A 14053-nucleotide genomic window follows, 5' to 3' on the forward strand; every position below is an offset into this window, starting at 1 on the left:
CTATGGTGAAAGAAGTAAATATAAAATGGGATTTGAACATTTCAAATCAAATCAAATCAAACTTTATTTATAAAGCACTTTTCATACAAAAAAAGCAGCGCAAAGTGCTGAAGTAGCGCAAAGTGCTGAAGCAGCGCAAAGTGCTAAGTGCATGTTAGTGTTCAGAAAAACTGTATTAAATAATAAAAGTTTACATACACTTTTAAGGACCAAGTACACCCCCTGTCAAAAGTTTTAGGACACTTTCTCATTCAAATAAAGTAGAACCTGTCCTACAACTTTTGACAGGGGGTGTATTTCATCATATGGATGTGATCAGGACAGGACTCTGATCATACATGTAAAGTTTCAGGCAGTTTGGAGCATGTTCAGGGCATTTACACAGCATTTGAAATTTCATCAAAATTCCATAGGCCGCCACGGACACGCCCTTTGACTTTGGAAAAAGATTTTAATAACTTTGGATCATTAAGGCCTCCTGTATGTACTGGCCCAATTTGAAGTGAATTGGAGTTTCCCCCTAGGAGCAGTTCGCTCTAGAAAAAAATGAAAAATGGGCAAAATCTGACATTCAACGCAAAATAGCTCACTTCCTGTTGGGTTTGGAATGTGGTTGTCACTGACTTTTTTGTTCAGCCTGATGTGCTGCATATGTGTACCAAATTTGGTAGATACACCCCCTGTCAAAAGTTGTAGGAGAGGTTCTACTTTATTTGAATGAGAAAGTGTCCTAAAACTTTTGACAGGGGGTGTATATCAGGACAGTCTTGACTTTACAATGATCATTCTAAGTATGAATTTTCCATGATGGAATCATTGAACCCAATGTGTCTGTTACAAAAAACAATCATACATTTTGGTTCTTTCATGGTGTTATTGATGGTCTTCTGGAAATATGACAAAAGCTGCTGGGTAAAAAATAGATACAGCAATGATAAGATCTCATGTACCTCGAATATGGTGGAAAACGTTCCATCATTTTCATTAGACGTTGCTCAAGGTGAAAAATACATATATTCTCGATTCAGTAACCTTAAACTGAAATATTTCAAGCCTTTTTTGTTTTAACTTTGATGATACAGGCTTAAAGCTCATATCCATGGAAATCTGGATCTCCGAAAAGCTTTCCAAAATCTGCTGGTAGATGGCTGCATTGATTTTGGACTTGATTCTGCTGATGAACCAACACCAGCAGGTAACATGGCATCCCAAATCTTCACTGACTGTGGAAACTTCACACTGGACTTCAAACAGCTTTGATCCTGTGGCTCTCTTCCTTCAGACTCTAGGATGCAACTTGTACTTTCATCTAAAAGGAGGACTTTGGACCACTTAGCAACAGTTCAGTTGTTTCTCTGCTTAGCACAGGTAAGATGCTTCTCACGTTGTTGAGTGTTCAGGAGTGGCCTGAAAATAGGAATTCAACACGTGTACCCCATTTCCTGGACACATCTGTGCTTGGTGACTTCGGATGTTGTGGTTCTAGCCTCAGTCCATTGCTAGTGAATTACATAACATTCTTGAAACTGCTTTTCCTGACCGTCCTCTCAAGTCTGCATTCATCCATTTTGCACACTTTTTCCCTCCAGTTAACTTTCCATTCATATGCGTTGTGAACAGCCAGCCCTTTCAGCAATGATTATGTTCTGGACAGTTGTCAAGTCAGCCAGTATCAATTGAGTCAAGTTCAGTTGGTACTAAGGGGCCTAAAGTCTGCCAAGAAAGCATCGCCCACACCATTACACCACCAACACCAGCCTGAATCATTGATACAAGGCAGGATGGATCCATGCTTTCATGGTGTTTAAACCAAATTCTGACCATCTGAACATTGCAGCTTAAATCAAGATTCATCGGACCAGGCAACGTTTTTCTAATCTTCTGTTGTCCAGTTTTGGTGAGCCTGTGTGAATTGTGGCCTCAGTTTCCTGTTCTCAGCTGACAGGGACCTGGTGTGGTCTTCTGCTGCTGTAGTCCATCTTCTTCAAGGTTGGACATGTTGTGGTTCAGAGATGGTATTCTGCATTCTTTGGTTGTAACCAGTGGTTATTTGAGTTACTGCTGCCTTTCTATCATCTCTAACCAGTCTGCCCATTCTGCTCTGAACTCTCACATCAAGACATTTCCGTCCACACAACTGCAGCTCACTGAATATTTTCTCTTTTTTGCATCATTCTCTGTAAACCCTAGAGATGGTTGTACGTGAAAATTAACGAAGATCAGCAGTTTCTGAAACACTCAGACCAGCCCGTCTGGCACCAACGTCCATGCCATGTTCAAAGTCACTTAAATCCCCTTTCTTCCCCACTCTGCATTGTGCCCATTCAGATTTTTCATGGGCACAACCCACAGACTTAGCTCTGCTGCTTATACCACAAATGCATGTTCCTTACAAATGTAGCACCACTTAAAAAGGAAATGAGCAGGCTTTCCAATGGTATAAGATTTACTGCCCAGAAGCATCATTACAACAAAGAAATTATCTGTCAAACTCATATTTCCTTACTGTTTGTGATATGTTCATTGTTAATATATTGACATAACTTTTTAGAAATCTGTTTTCACTTTGTGATTAGTCTTTTTTTGTAAATTCTTAGTTAAATGAAGTCAAATTAATTTAACTGTTGAAAAGCAACCAGAGGGGAAATCTTCCAAGGGTGGCGTGAAGACTTTTTGTAGTGCATGTACATGTATGTTTTGCCTTGCATTGCTACACTGACTGGCTTTAATGTTTCAGTATGGGATAAGTACGAGCATCTTCTTATTTTAATCTAACTGAAAAACTATGTGCTGTAAAGACAAACAGTAGACATGTGATCCCAGTGGTCGCCTACACTCTTTTTCTCTCTATCTTTGAGTGCTGAAGAGGCCAGAACCCTTGAGAACATGCGATATCCACGTGGCCATGCACAGACACACACACACATACGCACACCAGTGCCCAAGACCATTACATTATGCTTTTTTACAAGCTATATAGAGCACTAACGGTTCTAGCTAGAGATCAACATAAAGATTTCCCATTTATTGTGTGTGTGTGTGTGTGTGTGTGTGTGTGTGTGTGTGTGTGTGTGTGTGTGTGTGTGTGTGTGTGTGTGTGTGTGTGTGTGTGTGTGTGTGTGTGTGTGTGTCTGTGAGTCTGTGTGTGTCTGTGTTCATGTGCTGCTCCAGTGATGAACTGTTAGGGCCAATTAAAGGCAGAAGAAAAGAAGCGAATGGATTCAGATTCCTGATGATGTCTTTATGGAGTTGTGCTATTCCACACGGCTTAATTAATCAAAGCACAGTTGTGTAAGTGTATGAGAGTGTGCATGTGCGTATGCAAAGACAATGAAACTTGGCATTTGCTTTCATTTTCCATGTGTGTTAAATAGTTAAAAACTATGTATGTGTGTGTCTGATAAATGTACAAAGAGGCCAAAGGCCATTGATCTGATAGGGGCCTTCCTCTCACAGCTAACTCATCCTTACCAGAGCTGCCAAGCAATTTAGTGGTATCCTTTACAAGTACTGAAACATGCATAAGAAGAAGAGAACGAACAGTTTAGATAAGGAAGGGTAAGTGGGGAGGGGGAGAAAAAGGCAGAGGAAAGGCATGGGTGGAGAGAGGAAAGGAGCAGAAAAGATCCTAATTAAGATTCATGACAAACAACTAGGGCTTTTAGTCAATGGTGGCAAAGTTCTCTGCACTTATCATTAGTTAGTTACGTTTCCTGCTGACCCACCAGTGCTCTGAGGGACATGTATGTGTGTATGAGAGCACCACTTTACCTGCAAATGAAATCAACAAAAATAACCGTAATAGTCAAATGGCTTCCTCTTACAGTTCAAAGACATGCTTAGGTTCATTGATAATTCTAAATTGTCCGTAGGTGTGATTGTGAGTGTGGCTGATTGATTGTCTCTATGTGTAGGCCTGTGATAGACTGTTACCTGTCCAGGTGTCCCCTGTCTTCACCCTAAGTCAGCCTACAGAGGATATCTGCAAAAGCTGATTTTATATGAATTCTTTATTCTGAATGATGATCTTCCCCATAGGCCAATGCTTTGCATGTCCAAAACTGGCAGCAACTACCCCAACATGTGTCCATGTCAGTAAATGCATCTTCTCAGTATAACAGTACTGGGAAGAAGGCTCAGAAAAGAGGCATCATGCCAGGAATTTGTCAAGCAGATCATGTCAGTAGGTGGTTTGTCCACTTTAAGTCACTCATTGGTGAAAAACCTTCAGTAGACAATGAAAATGAAACTATATCATTAGTACTCCCAGATTTGACATAGAGAACAGGGCCCTTTAACAAAAAAAGAGCGTAGGAAAGCCAAAAAACAATTCTGATCGGTGTAATGTCCGTCCAAAGTGAAAGTGAAAAGTTGCACAGGACTGACTTCAGATGACTAGGAGCTGTGGTTCAGGAAAAATGTATTAATTTAACCTGACACCTTGTTCATGTGCCACATTTACTGTAACCACAATAACTTGTAGCAAGAAATGATAAGAATGTACTTTTCAATCAAGTGCATAAATAGGTACATCGAATACAAACATAACCAATAATGATTTAAAGAAATAACAACAAGACTCAAACCGTGCTGCTGCTCACCAGTGCCACCCAACCCAACAAAAATGCTGTCCTGATCTGATATGACTCATCTACACTATACTGACAAAGATATTGAGACACCCCCCCAAATAATTGAATTCATGTGTTCCAGTCACTTCCATGGTCACAGGTGTATAAAATCCAGCACCTGGGCAAGCACTGCTTCTACCAACAGTTGTGAAAGAATGAGTCGCTCTCAGGAGCTCAGTGAATTCAAGTATGCTATCAGGATAGGTGGCCACCTGTGCAATAAGTCCATTTGTGAAATTTCCTTGATCCTAAATATTCCATGGTCAACTGTTAGTGGTATTATAACAAAAAGAAAGCAATTGGGAACAACAGCAACTCAGCTACGAAGTGGGCGGCCACGTAAAATCACACAGCGAGGTCAGCGTATGCTGAGGTACACAGTGTGCAGAAATCCCCAACTTTCTGCAGAGTCAATCACTACAGACCTCCAAACTTCATGTGGCCTTCAGATTAGCTCAAGAACAGGCATAGAGAGCTTCCTGGAATGGGTTTCTATTAGAAGAATTATGTTTAGAATACTTACAGTACTTATGTTAGAAGAAATATACTTAGGATACTTAGAATAGAATACTTGCTTTTAGATTATCATTAATTTATCATTGAGTGACTGTGAAACATATGTGCCTTTTGAACCATGACTCTGTATGTACTTTAAACCATGATTCTACGTGCACTTTATGGCAGAAACATGTAGACACAGCACATACCGAGAGGTGACCAGAACTAGGCCTTCTAGGTGATGAAGATAACAAAGAAAGCAGACACAAATACCACATGTCTGCCTCTGAAGGTCTTTCTGTTAATATCTTACTGCTTGTGAAGAAAATTTCTTCCATTGTCATCTCATGCTGAGTCATGGTACCACCCTCTATGTTACATGCCTGTCTGAAGCAAATAAAAAGACGCAGGGGAGACAGGCTCTTTGGAGTTGGGTGGCTGATGCTACGGTGTGTACAGCCTCTCTCTCTCCCCTTGCAGCAAGTAAAATACAAGAGCTCGAGTACTGTCTCTCCTTCCTTTTGCTGTCTCTGTGTTTATCAGGTTTTAAACCCAACAGTTTCCATGGCCGAGCAGCTGCACCCAAGTCTTACATCATAATGCAAAGCGTCGGATGCAGTGGTGTAAAGCACACCGCCACTGGACTCTAGAACAGTGGAGACGCCTTCTCTGGAGTGACCAATCACCCTTCACTGTCTGACAATCAGGTGGGCTTGGTGGTTGTCAGGAGAACGGTACTTGAGTGACTGCATTGAGCCAAGTCTAAAGTTTGGTGGAGGGGGGATTATGACCCCTTCCTGTTCCAACATGACTGCGCACCAGTGCACAAAGCAGGTCAATAAAGACATGGATGGATGAATTTGGTGTGGAGGAACTTAACTGGCTGCACAGTCCTGACTTCAACCTGACAGAACACCTTTAGGATGAGCCAGGTCTTCTCATCGAGCATCACACATGACCCAGTACGGACTGCAGAAAACAGTACCCTCCATCCAGGAACTGTACTCTGCTAGAACCAGGTAGAGGGTAGGGAACATCATCAGAGACCCCACTCACCCTGGACATAAACTCTTTTACCCCTCCCCTCTGGCAGACACTACAGAGCCCTGTACACAAAAAACACTGGACACAAAAACAGTTTCTTCCCCACTGCCATCACCCTGATAAACAGCTGAGCCATTCCTACACACCTGTACAATAGACAGTATTCAAAAGCATATGTACAGTATTTATTGCACCATGTACATCATTCTCTGCTTTTTGCACTGCATCACGTAATTTCATTTGTGCTACTGTGTTTATATATTCCTTTCTAGCTGTACATTTCTGTATATATTGTATTATATTTAATTTTATATCACCACTATTTATTTCCTCTCTGCTCCTCTTTCTGTAGCTTCTTTATTTTTTATTATTCTCTTCCATATTCCTAGGGTGACACCAACAGCCGAAACCAAATTCATTGCATGTTGTGTACGTACTTGGCCATTAAAGCTGATTCTGATTGGTGCCTGACCTCACAAATGCGCTTCTGGAAGAATGGCCAAAAATGTCCATAAACACACTCCTAAACCTTGTGGAAAGCCTTCCCAGAAGAGTTGAAGCTGTTACAGCTTCAAAGGGAGGGTCAACTCCATATTAAACCCTACAGATTAAGAATGGGATGTCATTAAAGTTCATGTGCATGTAAAAGCAGACCTCACAATACCTTTAGCAATACAGTACATATACTTGTATGTGTTTTTTTTTCCATCTGTTAATTATAAACTGTCCACTGATCATATCTGTGATGAATGCATGGGATAACACCAAGGAAAATACTTTAGAATATCATAATGTTATTTCTACTTCCAGTAGATAGAAACTACAAGTGGACAGATGTGTGTGTATGTGTGTGTTGACACAGTTGAAAGATGAAGGACATTTAGTCAGGTGTAAATTAAGCTGTTTAAATATTCACACCTGTCTAAAGACTGTTGCTGCTAGGAGTCTGTGTGTGTGTGTGTGTGTGTGTGTGTACATCCTTTCTTCCTCTGTTGTAGTTTTTCAGATATATTTTTCTCACTTACGAGTTTTCACCATCTGTTCACAACAGTGACACATAGACACTAAGGCAATGTCTTCAGCGCGATGGCCATCACAAGAGAACAAACTGAAAATAGCCACAATTAGAGGTATGCTTGTGAAAGTGATGAGGCCAGGCTGCTCCTGTGCATCACCACAGGAATAACTGAGGAATGCTGAAAGTCTTATTTTACTTGTTCAACACAGCAACATGCTGCAGTGATGAACAATAGTGTAACATCACAATTTAGCTGGAGTTATACTTTTGGCTTGAATCTGTGATGTACACACCATATGCTGTAACCTGACTAGCGTTTCCATAGAAATTTAACTGCATGATGTGGTCACTGTCTTAGGTTTGCTCATAATACAAACACAACAGCCCAGTGTCTGGCCTATGCCGCCAGATGCTGTTCTTTAATCCTCATAGTTCTGTCAATCTACGTATAAAGTGAATCATTTCAGGGGTCATACAAACCATCTTCTCTGTTTTGTTGAAATAATTTCAGACTGACTTGTTCAGCAAAAAATAGCACCAGCTCCAACATACCTTTTGGTGAAAAAAATATGCAGACACCTAGCTTCACTTCCTACTTGGATGTTATCAGTTACTTTGTGTCCTTCCCTAATTTGTTATGACATCTGCCTTGACTACTTAGGCTAATACAAAATAGAGAATTAATTCCTTTGCGAATTACTAAGTGTTGTCAAGCTTGTTCTCTATGGTAGCAACTGTTGGGAAGTTAAATTCCACATTCTGCACCAACAAATGTAATTCATACTGTGATCTTGTTTTGTTCTTCTCTCCCTTTGACCTTTCATGTTGTGCTCAGGGAGTGGTTTGGCTTCCTCTGGCAGTCTGATGAGGCACACGATTCCAGATCATCAAAAGCCTGGGCTTTGCCCCACTAAATGCTAGATTGTTCTGCGCCTTTAGTGCAGCAATAGTAAATCCCCAGTGTCTCCAGTGATTCAGCTGAATATTCTACTTGTAGTTACTTTGAAATTCCTATTTCCTGACTACTTGTGATCTCCTGTGTAGATCCGCCTCTGTGCCTCACTGACTTTTTGTTAACTCAGTTCATTGTGCTTCAGCATTCCTTGGTCCCTGTTCACCAGCTGTCCCTGACCAAGTCATCCAGCCCTCAGCCACCACTGTTCATTCTGAGACTTTTGTTATAATAAATCACAACTTTTCGAATAGAAAAGAAATACTTTATTTTCCAAGGGGACATTCTGCAAATTTTACAATAGCCATCTACTGTGGGCTCGCCGGTCATTTCATGAGCAAATGTCCTTCACTGTCAAAAGACCAGGCTCACCAGCTACCTGGGGGGTTCTAATAAGACAGACCTAAAGGTCTGCCAACTTACCCATAAAGACTTCCTGACCCCAAAGAAATTGTTGGTTTTGAAAGAAGGCTTTTGGTCAATGTGACTGACCACACTGTCCCAATTAGCATCCACCTCTGGGTAATCATGACAGTATCTTCTTCTATGTAATCCCCTCACCCATGTTTCCCCACATTTTAGGTCTTTTAGGACCAATATAGACTGGTCCGCTGCCTATGTCACCACTTGGAGCACTTTCTGTCATTCATATTGCCAATTCAGCCATTGCCCCTAGCCTTATACACTTCATGTTCCACACAACTACTATGTCCTCTGAACTGTCGTTAGTAAAAAAAAAAATCATGTTATCTCTGTTGGTTTACTAGGCTTCATCATAAAGAAAGGGCAAGTAAAAGCAAACTCAGCTTAGTTGAGGTGGTGGACAATGGTCCTGTCCCTGCAACCCACTGGCAGCTTAAGGTTTTAGGCTTTGCTAATTTCTACAGGAGAGTCATCAAGAAGTACAGCAAAGTAGCAGTGCCACTCAGTTCAGTTCACATCCTCTGAGGTGCCATTCACCAGGTCATAACAACAGACCTAGCTTTCTTATAACTTACAAAATTGTTTTTCACTGCACCTGTTCTCTCTCAAACTGATCCAGCCAAACAGTCGGTTGTTGAGGTAGATGCCTGCAGTTCTGGAGTCAGAGCCGTTCTTTGTCAAAGATCCCCAAGTGATTGTATGCTGCACCCGTCCCATCTTCTCTTGTTGTTGGTTACGGTTATCCTTCGCTGCACTCACCTCTTTGTGGTCTGTACCGACCACAAAAATCTGTCCTACCTATGGTCAGCTCATAGGCAGGACTTTCATCGGTCTTGGTGAACATTGTTCCTGGAAAGATTCAGTCCTCACCTAACACTCCGAATCCCAGAACATTGAACAGCTTTCCCACCAGTCTGTCTCTTGAACAGGACTCGTCTCTGGTAGCTATTCTCACAGGCAACACCATCCACGTCCTCCCAATCGTCTGTTTGTTCCTGAATCTATCATATCCTCTGAGCTCTAGTGAGAGCCTTCCTCCAAGATCGTCATAATAGAATAATTCTCTCTTGCAACAACGGTTCTGGTGGCCCACCATCTGTGTGTTTGGGGTCATTGTTCTGTTGGGCAATCCAACTGCATCCAAGGCCCAACTTTCAGGCTGCTGATTTTAGGTTTCTCCAAAGAATGTGGAGGTAATCCTCTTTTTCATTATTCCATTTAATCTGTGTCAAAGACCAGTTCCAGTAGCAGCAAAACAACTGCAGATTACAATACTATCACCATTGTGTTCAATGTTATTTTTGGTGTTTTTGGGGTTAAGTGCCTCACCTTCTCTCCTCCAAACAGTTTTCTGGTAATTATGGGCAAACAGTTCAATTTGTGCTTGATTTGACCACAGAATTTTCTTCCAGAAGGCCTTGTCAGTGCAATCAGCAGCAAACTTCATTCGAGCTACGCTGCCGTTTCAGCCCGCATGGTGATGTAAAACACCTATGGACCTGTTGATGGTGGCCAGTTACACCTGTGTTCCAACAGCTTCAAGTTCATTACAGACCTGCTATTTGGTGATTCTGGGTTGATTCTGGACCAGCAGGTCTCTCAGCAGCAGGCGATAGCTTTAGTTTTCTTCCTGATCTGTACCATGCACTTTACACTTTCAAACAAATGTTTGCACAGATGATCTTAGGATGTCAAGCATCTAATCAGCTGAATTACATAACATTAATAACTACTATATTTATATAACAGCAGTTTGAAACAACATCATGATGACTTAAGTTCTCTCTAGCCAGGGTACGCTGGCAACATATAAAAACAGTGACCAGTAAAATCAGTAACATTGATCATCTTATAAAAATCCAACGTTCTGTTAGGAAACCTTGAGAATTTAGCATTCCTTTGGATATTACACATACCACAAACCTAAGTAATGAACCAGACCAAGCACACTCCCCCCGCAATCACAACGGCAGTCCCTGGTGACAGCAACTGGACAGCAATCCAACCAAGCATTTGTTGAATACACTTTATCTAAACAGACCCCTCCCTGCAACCCACCGGGCACAAAGGATTTGCTGCCAACATCCTGATACCAAACAACACAGGACACCCAGAGAAGTCCCATGTCTTCACCCGTACTGGTCTGAACTGTTTTGGTGGTACAAGCATTTGCACAATATTACTCAGTGCCTAATATTGTGCAGGTGGTATCAGATACCAAGATGCCAGCAGTCGATGCAATTAAGAAAGGGCAGTCTGAGTGGTTCACAGCACTATATTGTGTATATTTTGTGTTTTTTTATGTACTGTTTTGTTCTTATCTGGACCACTGTGTCTGTAATAAAGTTTAATAATAAGTTTAATATATGTGGCAAGTTGTGATGCTCTGCCTAATCTGACATTTTTAAGATAGCCAACACTAGGGTTTTAAGCATTTTGTGCTATAGTAGCTCTTCTACAGGATTGGAGCACAGGGGCCAGCCTTTCCTACCTATACACATCAGTGAGCCTTGGTTTAGGTTTGGGTTAGGTTGTCCACGATGAAAAAAAATCAATGCAATGTTTTAACAATGATGGCTGTGCAAACATGCGTGTATGTATGCTTTCTATACAAGTTTACAAATGAAAACTTTAGATAAATTATGGATGTGTTACTGCTATGAATGCTGACTTCAAAGTTAACAGTGATTGATAGCATAGATAGAGTGACAATCCATGATACATGAGTTTCTAAACACTCCATCATCCACCCTGACAGATACAAGTGAAGGGTCGATTTGATCTGCTTGTCACTAAATATAATGCATAAGCTTTCATTCGAACATGCATACTGGAAGTTCCTGGCAGGCAGGGCTGAATTAAACCCTTATGGGCCCTAGTGTTCACACAGGAAAAAATAAATAGATAAAAAAATAGAAAACACATTGTGAACATTGAAAGTTAAAGATAAATTGCCAAATACTGTTGAAATAAGCTGAATACTTGAAAAATACATGAAAGATAAGAAAGAAGCTAAAAAAAAACTAATAAAAATAAACACACATCCTGAAAGAGCTGAACATTTTGAATTTCACTAAACTAACCCTGTTGAAACGTTGCAGTGTGAAAGGTAAATGCTAATGTCAACAACAGCAACAATAATCATAATAACAACTAGCTGATTAAAACCAGCAGACGCAGACAGTGGCAGAAATAGTGATAACACAGAGAGACATGATAAAGTTTCCCTCCAGCAAATAAAACTCCAGTCAAAAACCAAACGTCATACTGCTTAAGTCTTTCACCATGAGCATCAGGACACTGTAGGCTCTTTATAAGTAAGCATTAGAATCACTGACAAATAGCAGGATGTTGTTTCACATTAGTTTTTCCGACACATGGATGGCATTCCCATTACTTACACTCTCATCGACATACACACATAAACTCAGAAGTAGGCGTAAAGAAAACATACATCTTAAGCTATGATAAGTCAAAAGCTGTGGCATTTATCAAAAAGCCAAATATATGTGTAAAAGTTCAAAATCTTATGGCCTGTTTATGAATATTGTCTGTAGTTCTAAATATCTGGATTACCACAGTGTGAATGCCAAAATGCCATGCTTGATAACTAGTCACCCTAACTGGCAAAGAAGATGGATTCTACTATGCTGCCAACGACTGAATAAGTGCTGTGCAGTGGATGCTAAGCTAATGCTAGGTGAGCATGGCCGACAGAGAGCTTGTCCAGTCAACATTTGACATAAAATGAACTAGTGAAAGACCATCTTTCAGTCTGTTATTGTAGAGCACAGGGAATGCAGCACAGCCTGTTCATTTAATATTGAGATAGAAAAGAGTAATACCTGAAACAAAAGTGATCATACAGAAGGAGAGTAACAGCTGCAGGATTGAAACATTTAGATATTCAAATTTTAAGCTGATAGCAACTGATAAGAATTTGCTTTGCTTTTAGATAGATAGATAGTTAGATAGTTAGATAGATAGATAGAGATAGAGATATTAAACCTTTATTAATCCCACAGCGGGGACATTTACAATGATGACAATAACTAAACTAAAACTATTAAAAAAATCAAATTACTGAAGATTTGCCAAAGCTAAAACTAATTTTCAATGAGAGCAAAACTAAAGTGAGCATCAGGTGCCAAATTTGACACTGATAGCAATACCAGGTTTCAGACAAATTCTCAGATTTACAGTAAACAGGGTAAATACTACTATTTGACACTAAACTGTATGTATTTAAACATTATTTAAAACATAACTGCCTTACTGATTTACCTGGAATCAAGCAAATCCCTATATTCCCATGTTAGATGAACAACTTGTTCATCTATAATGCATTTATTGTTTTGTTCATTCATTCTGATTCATGCTGGTAATTAAAAAAATATGTGCAGATCCTAACTCCTGTAAGCAAGTGGCTACAATAAATTATGGTAGTGTCTTTATTTTTTATTTTGATGTGTTTAGAAGTAGCCTAGCAAAGCATTTATTTGTGCTGCTGTAGGACCGTACAGCAAGATGGTCATACAAGTATGCAAACCTAAATTGGACTGGGACATGGTTGAGGCAAGGCCGTTTGTCTCTCACACAGTCACACAGTGCAGGGATCAGTTCCAGGGCATGCCTCAAGCAGCAGTTTGAGGCATTCACTCAGAGGATTTTCAGCATGTCCTGTTGCCTGGAACAAAGAATTAATAGCAGCCTTCTGCTTCACAGTGCAGACTACAACACTTTCTTCTCCACCAGAGAGAGAACTCTTTAGACTTACATATTTGTATTCCAACACATACATGTGTGCACATGCACTTGACACCTGAAATCACAATCGCCTGACTATTTGTTCAGCTAGACATATAAAAGAATTATATTAATCCAGTTATATTCTGGTTTTGTTAGTATGAACTGAAATGGGAGAATCTGAGCCAGTTTCTTGTTTCAGTGTTCTGTTGGTAAAAATGTGTATTTGAGTTTGTACATCAATTCATGAAAGAAGCCAAAAACAATGTTCTATGCTGTGAAAAGCAAAAACCTTCCTATATAGTTTTGATACTAAAGTGACTGATAGAAATTCATCAAAATTAAGCAAAAAGTCTTTAAAAACTAGGTGGTTTTGTATGGTGATCAGGGTTATTCTGATGCCACTATACTTTATCTTTAAAAAGACCTTATAGACTTTTACACACTAATGACCATCCATTGCATTCACGTACGTACCAAATAAGTTACTACAATGGTGATTAAGTCTATTAGTGACTAGTACATCTTGGTGTATTTGGCAGCCTACCTGAGTTTTAAATCTGGCGAGGCATATGTCAAAAAATACAGTGCTTGTGCAACTATTCTCACTGCCAGGAAGTCAAAATGAAAGTTTCACACAAGTTTAAGACCATCGAAAACAAAACAAAGAATCCAAATTAAGTATTATAGTACAACCAACATGTGTGAAATTATTTACAACATACAGAACAAATCCAAGGC

At 40.1% G+C, this 14053-nt stretch overlaps 1 protein-coding gene across 1 annotated transcript in view; it reads right to left on the bottom strand.

Moving 5' to 3' along the window:
• rsu1 (Ras suppressor protein 1) overlaps window positions 1–14053 on the bottom strand; it is a 62524-nt gene that overhangs the window by 20459 nt on the left and 28012 nt on the right. The gene's annotated exons all lie outside the window — the stretch shown is intronic.

This window comes from Acanthochromis polyacanthus, chromosome 20 (genome assembly GCF_021347895.1).
Source record: "Acanthochromis polyacanthus isolate Apoly-LR-REF ecotype Palm Island chromosome 20, KAUST_Apoly_ChrSc, whole genome shotgun sequence".
Classification (NCBI taxonomy): Eukaryota; Metazoa; Chordata; class Actinopteri; family Pomacentridae; genus Acanthochromis; species Acanthochromis polyacanthus.